The sequence below is a fragment of the Apis mellifera genome, linkage group LG15 (genome assembly GCF_003254395.2).
Source record: "Apis mellifera strain DH4 linkage group LG15, Amel_HAv3.1, whole genome shotgun sequence".
NCBI lineage: Eukaryota > Metazoa > Arthropoda > Insecta > Hymenoptera > Apidae > Apis > Apis mellifera.
The window spans coordinates 4,115,952-4,132,464 of NC_037652.1; the positions used below are offsets into that span (position 1 = coordinate 4,115,952).

The following is a 16,513-nucleotide window of genomic DNA, read 5'->3' on the forward strand; positions in this document are numbered from 1 at the left end:
GATCATGCTGCGGTGTGAAAGAAAGGAGGGGTTGGAAGTGTTTCCTTTTGCGACGTGGATGGCTGGCTTTCGTGGAAAGTTAGGGGGAACGAGTTAATGGGGGTTTTATGAGTTAAGAGGATTATTTTAGGGGGATCCTTCGATCCCTCCTCCTCCTTTTTTCTTTTCCAGAAAGTATCCAGAATTTGGGGGATGATCACCCAAATGATGATTATTTGATTGAAAATAATAGAATTGGAAAGTTTTTTTTTCTGAATAAAAGAGTGATTAGCAAAAGATTGTGAGATTATATATCTTGAAAATTGATGATAAAATAATGGATGTAAGGAGGAGTATGTTTTTGTAATAAGTTTGGTAACAAAAGTAAATAGAAATGGAAAGAGATTCATCATATATTAATTATTATTTGGATATTGGATCAAGCAAAGTGTGTGGATAAAATGATACACTGGTTTACAAGGAAAGATGGAGATTCGAATTTGAAGTAAGTCTTAATTGAAAATAGAATTAGACATCTCATTACGTATGCTTATATAAAGCAGTACAAGGAATAATTATGGGATAAGAGCGGTTTCTATTAATATATAATAGAATATAGAGAGAAAGTACTTGGAATTTGAAGATAGATAGATATAGAGAGATTCGAGTTTAGTTTAGTTTAGGAGATGGTGCTACACAGAAGGGATCCGACTCGTCAAACGTACAATGGAACAATGATAAGGCTGTTTAATAACACCCTTATAATAACGATAACGATTTGGTCGGATTAAACACACTCTGTTAAACTTGCCATTGAAATCTCTTACTCTCAATTCCCTCTGAACTCTCATTGTTCCCCTTCAATTCCTTCCTTTCAACTCTTTGATCTCAACTCAACCGAGCCACATACATTTTCTACCAACCGTTTATCCTTACCCCGCGCACACACACACACACACACACACACACCTTTATCCCCTTTCTCTCTCTCCTTCCAAGAGATATTCAAACGCGATCACCGAAAACTTGGACCGGCATATGCATCCGTTCGATAATCTCGAACCACTTTGAATATCCCTCTCTCCAATATCCCTGACAAATAAGTTTCCATAAAGATATTTTCTCGTTTTTTAAAAATCGAGAGGAGAGGCCGTGGGACGACGAGAAACATTTGCATCTTTTCGTTCTAGAATTATTAAGTAAAACAATCCCTCCGCGGAGGAATAAAAATTTTAAACACGGACGAATTCCAGGAATCATTCCAGGTTCCTGGACAGAGGCCACTTTTTACCATCAGAGTGGGTGCGCTCAAGGTGTCACAGGGAAGGGGAGGATCACGCCCCAGGTTCGATCCACTCCTCCTCTGCCGACTGATTAGCTCCTTTTTCTCCAACGACCTTCCACCACCGAACGAATCTCTCACCTTCCAGCCGCCTCCAATTTTTCCACCTCGAAGAATCGGATCCGCTCGAAATTCCTTTCATTTTCCTTCCGGATAGATTTATTTTAGGAGATTCAGTCGGATGGAGAGAAATGTCTGTTTTAATTCTTATTATTAGTTAATAGTGAAAAGTATCTGCTATTATAATCCAATCATCTTTTCCAAATAACTAAATATTATTGAATAATATAACTCTTTCACATTCTTATAAACTTCCATCTTTTTCTCTTTTCTCTCGTGGAAGAAAAGAAAGAAGAGCAGGTTTCGAAAGATTCCAGCCGCAAATTGTTCATTAAGGTGTCGAGCACGGAGGGAAATAGGATTTCGACAGGGTCGGGATTTAATTCAGAGGGAGGATGGATCCGCGTGCCGTGGAAAATACGGGGATCGAGGGGAAAGTTTTCTCGTTAGAGGACACTCTCCTCGCTGGACTACTCTCGAGAAGACGTCCTCGATTATCCTTCTTTAAATGCATACCGACGAAACGATCGGGACAGAGGAGGGAGCTTAATCCGGGCAGACTTGCTAATTTATGATAAGGCCGAGATTTTGAGCCGCCTCTTTTCACGCGGCTCAAAATCTCGGCCGCCGTATTCCAATTCTTCTTGAGAATTGTTGCGCCTTCCATTCCTTGTTGTTTCCGTCTCGTGTTTGGAAATTTACAAATTTTCCTCGAATTATTCATATAAAAATACCCGCGAATATTCTAATATATTTTATCAACTGTTTATTTGATCGTATATTAAAGAGATGAGGAGTTATTACCACGCTGTGAGATTTGCTAGGTTCTTTATTATTAAAGGAAGAATTTTTCCAGGAGTTTTTTCTTTTTCCTTTTCCGATTTCTGAGCGAAATTGGAGCGAAGGGATTGAGAGGGGTCGAGGGTTTCGTGTTGATTTTAAGTATAATAGTTTGCGCGTTGGAAAGTGGAATAACGAATGGAAAAAAGGAGGAATATCTAATTCTTCTTGCTTACCGAGTATGAATCAGCAGATTCCTTCTTTTTTCCAGGTCGACGTTTCTTTCTCTTTTAATTTCGAGAAAAAATAGCGCGTGTAACACGTCAAACCTGATCCACCGCAATTTTCTTTCGAAATTTAAAATCCTTGTGTTATCAAACTTAATAATGAATTTATCGAATGTATAGAAAATATTATTATGGAGATAAAAACTGAGTAAGAAATTAAATAGATTAAAAGAATTGATGGTCTATTAAAAATGTTATTTAAATAAATTGTTAAAATTAGTGAAATTATTGAAGATATTGTAATTTTTGATAGAATGATGATTGTTGATATAATAAATTTATCAAAAAATAGTTTAAACGCTAAAAATGATAATTTTGGGAATTATCGATATTTATTATTTCAATAAATTTTTTTGAAATTTTAGATAAATTTAGCTAAAATATTTATAATATATAACTTTAATTTACAAAATTAATGTTTTTAGCGTTTAAACTATTTAGCTTTTTGATTTTACGATTTATTAAATTGTTATTTCCTAACTCGTCCAAGTATGAAAATTACCTTTAACATTTCCATATTTAAGAGCAAGATCGAGAATCTTCGAAGATCTCTCCTCGCCTCGCGTGATGAGAAAGACGATTTCAAATTTTCGTTTTCAAACAGGCCACGAGTCAATAATTCAAGCGTATTACACGGCCGTGGACTATATTTCTTCGTGGCAAGTTTCACAATAAGTTACCAGCAACTCGTTCGTTCCGCCACGGCGGCTTGAATAATTCTCCCGGAGGGTCAAAACGAACCATGTGCCGCCCCGCCAAATACCCGTGTTCCAATTGTACACGCCCTATCCCATAAACAGCTTGGACATTGTACGCGCTTACATAGAGAAACACCTTTTTTCAACGACGAACGAAATAAAACGCAACCTCTGATATCCTGAATAATCCCGTTTTAATATAATGGATAATTGCAAACCCTATAGTGAAACGAAATAAATTTTAAAATATTTTTTACAATTTCACAATTATATTGTAATTCGTACGTAAATTAACACCCTCCATTTCGTTTAATTCCTCTTGAAATATTCATTCCGATAATAACGAACAATCTGAAACAGCAAAGTACCTAACCTACCAAAGGTGGCCTATATAAGTAAATAATAATAATTTAGAGTAAGAAATTTTAATTAATAAATCAATTATTTAATTATTATTGAAATAAACCGAGAAGAAGAAAACGTACATGTTCGAATACTAAAAAAAGAAAAGTTTAAAAAATCTCGAGCCAACTTTTGTAATCGTGAAGATAAAGATGAAGAGGAACGACGTCGAATATTATGCCAAATCTTTTCCCCTGCTTTTTGATTGTCAAGAAAAAAAAAAAGAAATTTTTTTCTCTTCCATCTCGAAAGCAATTGTGAAACGATATATCGATCCGGAGGGTCGAGCGTCTCGTGAAGGGGGAGGAGGGAGGGGGGGCGTTTGGCGTTTTGCTTCGCGAAACAAAGCTCGGCGAGAGGGGCGGCGACAATAAGACAAGAGCACAATGCCGGAAACGAAGTTAGCTTTGGCGCGGACTGGCGTGCAGCACTCGGCGCGCGGAATTGCCGCCCCTGGCTGCTTTCGTTTGCGAAACTTTCCCTTTAATGCCCCGCCGGATGGAAACTAGGAAGACGCTCGTATTTAGAATTTTATCACCGCTACATCATTGTTCGCGGGGAGGGGGAGGAGAGGATTCTCAAATTGCAGAGAATTTTCCGAGCCAAGTTTCGAGAGTCTGAGGATTCCTTTTTGGGGGACGTTTAAATATTTATACGTCCCTGTTTTGATAAGTTTTCTCTTATCAGTTGCATATCTTTCGTTTTGTATTTTTAATAAAGATGTTATTCATTGTTTTCTAAATTCATCTAAATCCAAATAATAAAATTCCACAAACTATTATTTTAATAATGATTTAAAATAAATTATTTATATCATTGATCCCACAAATCAATATTTTAAACTTAAACTATTTAAATCTAATTTATAAACTTTAATTTAAATAAAATAAAGTTTTAAAAATATTAAATTTAAAGGAATTCAATGTAATAATAATACAAAATATTCAACTAAAATTCCATTTTTAATTTTAAACATAATAAAAATTTTTCCATGATTAATAAATATAAATAAATAAATTGAATAAATAAATCTAAATAAACAATATATTATTAAAATTACTATTATATGAAAGCCAAGTTTCGAGAGTCTGAGGATTCCTTTTTGGGGGTTGTTTAAATATTTATACGTCCCTGTTTTGATAAGTTTTCTCTTATCAGTTGCATATCTTTCGTTTTGTATTTTTAATAAAGATGTTATTCATTGTTTTCTCTCTTTTTAGAAATTTGTATGTTTTATAATAGGGGTTTATACTCGATGAATGTTGAAAGAATGTACAGATTTTTTAATATTAACCTATTTTTTAATTTGCTTGAATTTATAATATTTGAATGGAAGAAAGGATAATTAAAAATGAATAAAAGCATCATAGAGATTATGTATCGATTTTTACCTCTCTCGATCGAGAATTGAATTAACTCGTGAAACACGAACGTCGAAAGGGAAGGAAGAAACAGCTCTATTTAAGGGTAGCGGAGAAGGGATGAGACGCGTGACGTGGTTGTTTAAGGATTCGAGAAAAGAGATTTCGATGTCAGGATACGGAATCGGTTCCGTTTCCAAGCTCTCGTTTCTTTAACACGGGAGAGGGGGGACACGACGTTTTCCACGAGCTGGTGTCAGGTGAGAGAAGCGGAAATGCAACGTCACGCGACGGCTGCGGTGAATGAGAATGTTGTATAGATTCTTAGACTCTCTGTGATTTTAAAACGGTTGGAAATGGAGGAATTATTTCGAGGACACGCGTTTCTCAAACGTGTGTTGTTACGTTGAGAAATTTTTATCTCTCTCTTTTAGGAATATATCGTAACAAAATTGTAATTAACAAAAGTAAAGAGAGATTGTACATATGTGATTGTATTATTGTGAAAGAGTATGTAAATTATTTATCATGTAGTGGTAGTTGAAGAAAATGATTCAAGATTTTAATCACAGAAATGAAGGGAGAAATTAAAAACGTACAATTTCGCTATCGCTCGGCGCAATCATAAAGATTGATCTGAAAAGGGCTCGTCGTTTTTATGAAATATTGCGCAATTTCGCGTGTAATCCCTCTCGTGAAATAATCTATTAACCTCGAATCTATCAGCGAATCGGCAAACTTGCCCCTCGATAATATTCCTCCAAGTAATTTCGCGATATAAATTTAAAATATCCATGGACGAGCCGAGTCAAATTTAAACGACGCGTGCGTCTGAAGCAACGTGCGTTGTCCGTTTCGTGTAATTATTACGTGAAATAATCGCGTAAAATAATTATTTCGGACAATTTGAAATATTATTTCAAATAATATCGTTTCGTTTCATTATTCCCGTATCCGATGCGATTCTAACAATGTCCGATTCGTAGTTATAACAAATATGTTATCCGCGTGCCATGCAATTTCATAATTAATGCATGGAAAGTTGAACAGAATTCTCAAAAATTTTGCCATTCTACGTAAATCGAATGTCTAATAAATTCGCGATCTCTCCTTCGTTTCTCCTCTCTTATTCAAGCAAATGGTATTCCATCATCGTCTCAATTGAACTCTCTCTGATATAATCACAAAAATCTAAACTCCTCCTCACTATCCTCTTAATTAATTCACAAAGATTCACGATTCTAACTTAATTTCCAAAAATAATTAAAGTGACTAATTTTCAATAATTTCTCTTCTTAATTAAGCAATGATCCAATGATTCATTATTAACTTAATTTCTAAACAATTTACAGTAATTCCTCCTCATTATTCTCTTAATTAATTCAATATAAAGATTCACAATTCGCTGCTAACTTAATTTCCAAAAATAAATAAAATTCCTCCTCACTATCCTCTTAATTAATTCACAAAGATCTGTTAACTTAATTTCCAAAAATAACTAAATAATTTTCAATAATTTCTCCTCTTAATTAAGCAATGATCCAACGATTCACTACTAACTTAATTTTCAAACAATTCTCAATAATTCTTCCTTACTATCCTCTTAATTAATTTATGATTCTAACTTAATTTCCAAAAATAACTAAAATGACTAAAATTTTCAATAATTTCTTCTCTTAATTAAGCAATCCACAAAGATCCAACGATTCACTACTAACTTAATTTCTAAACAATTTCCAATAATTCCTCCTCGCTATCCTCTTAATTAATTCACAAAGATCCGTTAACTTAATTTTCAAAAATAACTAAAATGGCTAATTTTCAATAATTCCTCCTCACCAAACCTTTTAATTAAGCAATTCACAAAGATCCAACGATTCACTACTAACTTAATTTCTAAACAATTTTCAATAATTCTTCCTCACTATTCTCTTAATTAAGCAATCCACAAAGATCCAACGATTCATTACTAATTTAATTTCTAAACAATTTCCAATAATTCCTCCTCACTATTCTTTTAATTAATTCACAAAGATCCATTAACTTAATTTCCAAAGATAACTAAATAATTTTCAATAATTTCTCCTCTTAATTAAACAATGATTCATTACTAAATTAATTTCCAAACAATTTTCAATAATTCTTCCTCACTATCCTCTTAATTAATTCATAAAGATTCATTAACTTAATTTCCAAAAATAACTAAATAATTTTCAATAATTTCTCCTCTTAATTAAACAATCCACAAAGATTCAACGATTCACTACTAACTTAATTTCAAACAATTCCCAATAATTTTTCCTTACTATACTCTTAATTAATTTATAATTTTAACTTAATTTCCAAAAATAACTAAAATTTCTAATTTTCAATAATTTCTCTTCTTAATTAAGCAATCCACAAAGATTCAACGATTCACTACTAACTTAATTTCTAAACAATTCCCAATAATTCTTCCTCACTATCCTCTTAATTAAGCAATCCACAAAGATCCAACGATTCACTACTAACTTAATTTCCAAACAATTCCTCCTCACTATCCTCTTAATCAATTCAAAGATCCGTTGACTTAATTTTCAAAAAATGTAACCAAAATTTTCAATCTTCTTAATTAACCAAAGATAAAAACTCCACGATTCGCACATTGCCACTATAATATCCAAATTTCCAAAAGGGAATCTCTAGCAAAAGAAGTAATAATCAGAGAATAGTAAATTTGTGAAACCAATGATCCTCCCCTCTTAATTAAGATAAAAGTAAAATAAGCACGAGTATAAAGGAGAAAACAGCGCGAGTCGTTATTCGAGGTTGCGTAAATCGGGCGGAAGCGGGCCGCAATTCTCCCGGATGCAAACAGCCGCCGCCACTGCCGCAAATTCCCTGGCCGGCCAGGCGTCACGGGAACGGCGCATAATGCATCACACGCGCCGGAATATGCATCTTGACTGACCGCACGGGGACACATGAGCCACGTCACAGGCAAAGGAACGTGAATTAGCCCGGATGCCATTTTCCCCGACGCCGTCCCCTAAACGGGGCAAGGAAAATGACGTTAGGTTTCGCCTGTCTATGACGTTTCCAGGGGGGGAGGAAATTGGGATGAAGTTTTTATTGCTCTTTTATTTCACTGCTGATCTTAGGGGAAGCAAAGATTTAAAAATGGAGATTGATTCTAGAAGATTTAGGGATGGAACGAAGAAATAAGATGAACATTGATTAATTTCTAAGTGAATTTTTAAGTTCTATTTTTATTACGAAGAGAAAAAGGGAGAATGGAGAGGAAAGAAGGGATGGAGATTGGTTGAGTAAAGATTTTCCTTTGTGTGAAAGATGAAAGATGAAAATAAATGCAATAAAATAATATAATATATATTATTCAAAAACTGTGCGTTTGTGGAGGAGAAAGAGGGCTGGATATCAAAGTAAATAAAAAAGTGAATATCGAACGTATACGAGGATATTGAAGTTGAAGGTAAACCGAAACGGAAAGGAAAAAGGTTCAAAAATCAAAACAAACGATATATCGATAAATTTCTTTTGACACGCGTCCAACGATATTCCGTTGAACAGCGATTTGAACATCGTTCGAAAGAAGCTCGACACGGGAAATTTTGAAAAGAATGTAAATAGGGAAGCGGTTAACGATTCTTTCTCAGATTTTTCCCGAGAAGAACAAGTAAGAAATAAAAGAATCGAAGAAGTTAATAGTACTTTTTAGAAAATGTGTAAGTTTTTAATGGAGTTGGAGTGTTGAAGCTGCGTAAATGGGTCTTCTAATGCCTCTGTAACTGAAGAACCTTTGAGAGAGAAGAGGTATCAAGGAACGCAGAAAAATTCCCGTTTTATTTTTCACTCTTTCTAAAAATGCAAAAATTCTCGGGAATCTTTTGCAAAAAAAAGAAAAACTTTCCAAACTTTACTCGAACCAAGAGGAAGAATTCCACAATTATTCTCGCGATCGATCTTCGGAATAAAATTACGGAATTCAAGGTCGGAGAACAGCGGATATTGGGATTTATTCCTCGCGCCCACAAAGTCGTCTCGTGGTGTATGTATCGGCGCTCGGAATCGGGACAATGCCGCTTCGATTATCGATAATCCAACGCGATAAGAAGCAGAACGGATAATCCGCGCCGTGCGGATTATCCGAAAATCCCCGACAAGGGAGCGCCATGCTTTATTACCATTATAAGTAGCCGCCCTCTTAAAGTTTCAAGTTTAATCCAGAAAGCGGTATAATCCATTCCATGGATAATTGAGTAGTTTGCCGTGATTTCGATGGGCGGCCGAACGCGAGACAAACGCGGGACAACGAAGGGAGGGGAGGGGAGGTTGTGCACGGTGGTCGGTTATTGGAAACTCGAGCCTCGAGAAGAATAAAATTTTCCCCGCGGTTATTGCTCTTCGACCCGAGATAACTAAATTCGAGTCAAATTTTGAACGGTTACTTTAGCGTTTGCTTTACTTCGTTTCTTTCTTTTTTTGGGGATGGAATTTTTTTCGGATGATCGAAAGTGTTGTGGATCGAAGGATTGGATTCGTTAACCAGGAAGAAGATGTTTAAACGGTTTTTGTTGAATAGATTGTGAAGTTTTTCTTCCGATTGAAAATTTGTTTTTTGAATTTTGAGTATTTAGAGGAAAAGAGGAGTGGAGGAGAGAAGAAATGAAATGAAAGTTTGAATCGATCCAATTGCTTGGGAATTGCTAGAAGCTATGAAAATGCGTCAATTCTTCTTGTTTTCGATTCTTGTTTCCCGGAGAAAATTGAGGGAAAAATACTCGCCGATGAAAAGCTTGGCGACAAAGTGAAGCTAGTATGCAGGTGATTAACGCTGCATTCTTAATCGCTCGTGTGTTCGGAATCAGTTTTATTTACGATTCAATGCTGTAGAAGGAACAAACGATTTTTCTCTCTGATAACGCAGAATCGTCTTAATAAACGAAAATACGTTCGAGATAGGAAAGAAAGGATATGAAGAATCCTTTAATATTCTAAAGAATCGATATTTGAACAAAAGTTTGAATATTACATTCGACGATCGCCAAAAAATAATTGCCACGACAATAATTAATCATCATTTAACGAGAGAATAATTCGAAGGCGAAATGGAAAATTGAAATATGCGTATATTCGATTGATTAGAAAAAAACCTAACCTCAAACCTCGAGGAATCAATGCCATTGTTTAACCAATGGTTGCGTCCATTAATTTCCTTCCTGTAAAATCAAATTACCAAAACGAAACTGAATCTCTTTGGATGGACGCCGTCCGACATTTCGAATTGATTAAAACGAAATTGCAAAATCGAGAGTTCCATTTTAATCCGACCATTTCAATGGGCGTTATCCCCTATCTTCGTTTTATCCGATATACAATTAATTAAATTAATTATCACTTTATAAACACAACTATCAATTATGATCAATTTTAATATCTTCGATTAATACATTCTCTTGAAAACGGTTCATTTATAATTTACGTTGAATACAACTTGAGATTTATTCCAACGAATGTTAATTTTTGCAAAATATATTCGTAAAAATCCACTTAATCGAACTCGAGATAAAATTTAAGATTGTAAACGAGAGAAGGCAGGACTTTTTGGCGCAATTGAAGGAAAACGTTTCACCGCTCGATGGCGACACCAATCTGATTACCCTGGATCGTCTAATTAGACGCAGCATCGGGTAATTGGGTTGCTCCATCTGCCGTGCCAATCGTCTCTCCTCCAAGTCTCGTTTCACTCGATACGATATATATATACAACACAACCGTTCGACATATCCCCACAAACTGTGTTTCCACGGATACTGGTATTAATTATTTCCGATAATTCTAGGGAACCCTAGTCTGGCCTACGTTCGTTCGGCGGCTTATTCTGCCGAGTTAATTTAACGACGGTGAATCGGGGATTATACTTTACGAGAACTGGCTCGAAACACGCACGTTCCCTCGTTTATACGGTTATAATGTCGGTTCCACTTATTTTCAGGTGTTTAGATTATCGCTCGAATATTAATTCGTAGACGATATTCTTCTTCTGGTGAATAATTTTACCGAGTTTGGAAAAATTCGATGTATGGTAATTTAAATATAATCTATTCTTCTGAATGAAATTTATTTTTCTAATTAATCATATATTCGTTATAAGAGACGAAAAAGAAGTAGACGATTCTTTCTTATGATCGATTTAAATAAACGTATATAATTAATTTCAACGACGAAGAATAGATTTCCAATCTTTCTTTTCTCCTTCGAAATATATTTTTCTCCCTGGATTATGATATAACAAAACCATTCCCACTTGATCCCAGATTTCATCGATCTGCCAAAACCTATCCCTTCGATAACGAATTCAAATCGAATCTCATTCTTACGTTAGAAACAAAACCAATTTCGCAGGCATAAAAAGAGGAGAAAAAAGAAAAAATGGAGGGAAAAAAGAATAATCGAAGAGTCTCGACTATTACCGCGAAACGCGTTCACCAATTGCTTAATTATTCCCACCTTTAAAAGATGAATTTACACGGTTCACTTTAAACGAACAATGGGGCTGATTCGAGGAAATCAAGCTAATGAAGTTGAAAATCGAATCTTTACACGTTTCACCGAGATCGGCCAGAGACCGAATCTAAAAATGGAGCAAATTGCACGCGATGACGTTGAAATAATTCCGTAGAAATTTAATGGCGAGTGAATTAAAATAAGGCGTGTTTACAATTCCGATGAATCGAATCGATCGAAAAGATCGTATTAATCCGTCGATTACTTTTACTTTCGAACGGACGAATTTCTTTTCACCGAATATTTATGCAATCTCACTTTTCACGCCCTCGATCTTGTTAAGAATATTGTTCGAGTAAATTTGCTTCAACTGTGACCACCGAAATTCAATTTATAAATTATTCTATATCTATTCGTGACTGAATTAAAATTTCTATTGTTACACAATTATTCAGAATTAATTTAAATTAAATTCTAGATTCTATGTGGAATATTTTTCCTCTAATTTGTAATATTCTCTTTTTCAGCGATTAATACTCGATTAACTTCCGAGAACGGGCGAAGATAGCCGACATCGTACGAAGATTGCGACAACTTCCGAAGATCGAAAATACCCGATATTCACCGACAAACCAATATATTTGGCGACATTTTAATAGAAAGATCAATCGATTTTTGACATAATATGATATTCTTATACATGATAATTAATTATAATCGTTTATTCGTTTAATAAAAAGATACCACTGTAGAGTAAAAATAAAAATCAATGATACTACGCCACTAAGACCATCTCGATTTTCCAACTTTCAACGCTCCTTTAATTCCTCCGCATCACGTATCGCAGTTTAGAACAAGAAGTTTCGCAAAAGTTTCGCTCGCGAGTCGCAACTTTATTTCCTACAAATTCTTCCTTTTGTCTCGTCCAAAGTTTCTCCGTTCCCTATCTTTATAAGTATAAACGAGTATGTGTACACGTTTCAACTGACGGTTGAAAGAAGAGGGAGGGAAAGAGGGAAGGGAGAAGGGAGTAGCGACAGTTTTGAAACGTCCCACGGGAGAAATCCAGTTATCGCGAGTGGACCGGTCTCGACGACCATTCATTCGAATTTCGAAGCGACTGGATGATAATTGCTTTAGGAATCACCGTCTCCAAAGTCGTTGCGGGGCCCCAGAAAATCCCCAACCCGGCCAAATTGGATCGTGTGTCCTATCACAGGTCGAACAAGGGACAACTCTTTTATTTATTCTGCTGGAATAATAGATAATTGGTTATTTGAAATTTATTCGTTTAATAACAACGAAAATTTATCAATAATCTGATCTATCTCATCAAAGAGTTACTCAACTAGTCAAAATTGAGAGAATCAACAAGATCAAAATTTAAATCAAATCAATCAATCGTATCGATTATATTTCCAATTATAAATCTATTCCAATTTTTATTTTTCTTATTTGTTTATTTGTAATTTATCGAAAACACCTTCGTAATGATAATTCCGAATAACGAAAAAAAAAAAAATAAAAATAAATTATTTTCATTATATTCCAACAATAATTAATGTTATCAATATTTATCGATAACGATAACAAAATCGAGATCGATAATAATTATCCTTCCAATCAAAATTCCAATCGATACAAACTTCTTCCAAGTTCTCGTTTTAATTAACGTGCAAAAGGAAAGAGAGAGAGAGATGAATAAACAAGTACAAAAGAGTCAGCAATTAAGTGCGAATTAACTGCGAATTAACAAACTCGAAGCGGGAATCATGGCGAGAGAAAGAGGGAAATGATGGAAATTTTCACCGATAATTGTAAATTACCGAGCAGCGAGCACACACGAGATGAACTTTCCATTGTTTCGATCGGGATGAATTGGACCGGGAGAGGGGGAGGGGGTCGAGGTCGCGCTCATTATCGCCTCGAATTCCTAGAATCGCGGCCCAGGAATATTAATCGCTATTGGAGGGTTGGCCGAGGGTTAATTGTTAACGTTTCTGAACCCATGATTCGAGTTGCGAAAAGTCGAGAGGGGGTTGAATGTTGTTGAAATGGTGGCGGCCGATCGGGATTTCCGATCCGAGTTTCGTAATCGAAGTTTCGAGTGTCGGTTCTCGATAAGGAGAGTTTAATACTATTCTCACATTTCTTTTTTCTTTTATAATTTTTCTTTCCCTGCACTTTGAGATTTCTGTCGAAGTGAAATGAAATTTTCTTTCTTGAATTTTAAAAGGAAATAATCTCAATTTTTAATAAATAAATTACAAAATCCAAAGAATATCGATCATTTATGTAGAATGGAATATTTTGATTTTAAGAATTTGCACAGTGAAATTATTTGACGAAACTAATAAATCTAGTAAATTGAAATATATTTAATAATTGAACGTATAAATAATTCAATATCGATCAAATTTTGGTTATCAAACGCTACGTTAAATTGAGGGAATGCGTGTGAAAAGGGATGCAATTGAATCACGCCTTTCCATAAAAATTTTCTCACGATTATAAACAGTTTTAATTTCTTCTTTTACTAAATTTTATTTATACATTCAATAAATGATAAAACAAAAAAGAAACAAAGAATCGATTAATTGTAATTTACATTTCTCAAGATAAAATACTTTACAAGATAACTTTGCTACAAATTTTTAAATCCCTCGAAGCATCGATTATATCAACCCCATCATATTACACATAAATTTCAAATACGATATTCCAATATGATATATTTAACGACCTTAAAGAAACCAGCCACGATCTAAGTCTCCAAATTTTCCACTCCATAAAATATTCTCCACACACATCCACTCCCCTTCCCAAGAACGAAAAACACATCCTCGATCCCTATTAACCCTACGTAGCTTTAAAGAGTACATCTTCCACTCGAGAAGATCGAACGCTTCTCCATTAAACATCAAATTTTCCGTATCTCGTGTATATACATATATATATATAAAAGAGCAATCGTTCCCTTCAACTACGTTCAAACATCCTCTTGCTCCTCGGTTTTTAAACATCGATTCGAGGAAGAAAAAGAGGAAGAAATATCGGAATCACGCGAGACTCTCTGCAACACTGTTGATTCTTATTCAACATTTACCCAACGGGCACGTAAGGGGAACGGCAGACAGACGGGGAAATAATAAACGTTCTCAAGGCGATACGCCCTCACCTCTCTCCACCCCCTCGTGAATACGTAAAACACTCGCGACGAAGGATCGCCGTTTAGTATCGTTCGATTCCTCCTCCACCTTCGAGCTTCCCATAAAATCCTACGGGATCCATCGTGAAACTTTCTCTGCCTTTTATTCCTTTTATTTCTCTCTCTCTTTCTTTGTTCTTCGAGCTTTAGTTTCGATGGAGAGGAAATTTACAGAGATGCAACACGCTGTTCGTTAAAAATTCGTTTCTCGAAAAATTGATGTATCAGGGATCTCTTGGCAAGAAACAAATAATAATTTAAAAGGAAAATTATTTATATATCTTGTAAAACGTCTCGAGATATTTATATTGCTAATAAAAATCAGGTGTAAAAGAAGAGAGGCACGTGTTTGTTGAGGGAGAGGGGATATCTTAAGGAGAGAAAAAATATCAAAGGTAGTTGCACGGACTTTTCAATATCTTCAGGGAGGAGAAGGAAAAGATTCACTCGTCGTAATTACTCGTGGATCGAATCTCTGAATTGTATAGGAAAAGGGGGCCCCTCGAATTCAACAAAAGCTGGAATCAACTATTGCAGGAATTTTTCTACCCTTTTGCCGATCCGAATCGAATCAATGCACACTTTGTTCGGCCAGGAAATTAACAAACAGCGGGAAGAAGAAGCCGGTACCGGAAACCGGGATCGGGATGGGGATGGGGGTGAATAGCGACTTCAATTAAATCCTTGTGGAATGTTTCATTCGGGGCTAGCGAACCCGGCTATTCAAAGTAAATAACGTTTCGATGGTGGGTGATCGAAACGGAGGCCATTGGCTCGTCGGTATAAAAACGTTTACAATCCTCGCGAAGGTAAGGAACAGAACTCGTCCGTAAATCGATTTCATCTACGACTTTCGAACCTTCCTCTCTTCCGTTCTTTCTTTCGAAAGGGCAACGAAGGGACGAAGATATTCTCATCTTCGAGAATTGAAAACGTACGTTGTTTATTTTTATGAAAATGAATAATTTGAAAAAATTGTCGAAAACGATTGTCGATACGAGTGAAAGAAAACTTTGTTAATTTTTATTAAAAAATTAGATAGATATATATATCTTATTTAATGAATATATAATTATTTGTGATTGGGATATAAATAAATGAAACAGACTTAAACCGATTAAATTGAAAACAAATGTAAATATCCTGAATAAAAAAAAAAAGAAAGAAAAGATGAATATCCACCATCGTGCTTCGCCAACAAAATTTTTTCCCCCCTCCCGAGTGAAAATATCGACAACAAATAATAAAATGGGCCCCCTTTCGATAAAATTCTCCCCGAAAAGCGAAAATATGGCGCAACAACGATAAAGGATCCCCCTTTTACAACGTTTCCCACCCCCAAATTTGTATCACCGATAAAAAGATCCCCTTTCAATAAATCCTTCCATCCCTCCTCCTCCCTCTCCCTCTCCCTCTCTCCTTTTACCCAATTTTTTTGTCCACGAACAAAAATACGAACGGGACAATAAAAACATCCTCCCCCTCTTTTTGTCGAAATTCTAAAACGCGTGTCCATCGTGCGATACCGAATTCCGAAAAGAGAAATTCTCCTCCCATTTCTCGAATGAAAAAAATTTCAAACGGATACTCTCCACGATTTTCGACGAATCGATTTCCCTCGACGGAGGGAACCTGAACCTTGAACCAAAAAGTTCCATTACCCTCCTCCTCCTCCTCCTCCTGATTCAACAAGAAACCGATCGAAGAGGAAGTTGTTGGAGGGGTTGAGAGAGGGAGGCGCGAGAGTAATCTCGCAAACTCGCGATTAAACGGTCGTTCCTTGGGACGTTAGTCCATGGAGGGGAGGGGAGGGGGGCTAACACGCGGCTGCTGAATAATGCAGCCAGACGCCCCCTGTATCCTGGAACAACCGGCGCGGTAATTACCGT

The 16,513-nt window shown here is 35.7% G+C and overlaps 1 protein-coding gene and 1 long non-coding RNA gene across 5 annotated transcripts in view; one reads left to right on the forward strand and one right to left on the reverse strand.

The window, feature by feature from the left end:
* Positions 1-12,186, forward strand: part of LOC113219262 — a 193,879-nt gene extending 181,693 nt beyond the window's left edge. The window contains exon 3 of the long non-coding RNA XR_003306141.1: positions 11,944-12,186. This is a non-coding gene — a long non-coding RNA (uncharacterized LOC113219262). The remainder of the gene's footprint in view (positions 1-11,943) is intronic.
* The window catches only part of LOC724847, a 155,144-nt gene that overhangs the window by 56,025 nt on the left and 82,606 nt on the right, over positions 1-16,513 (reverse strand). The gene's annotated exons all lie outside the window — the stretch shown is intronic.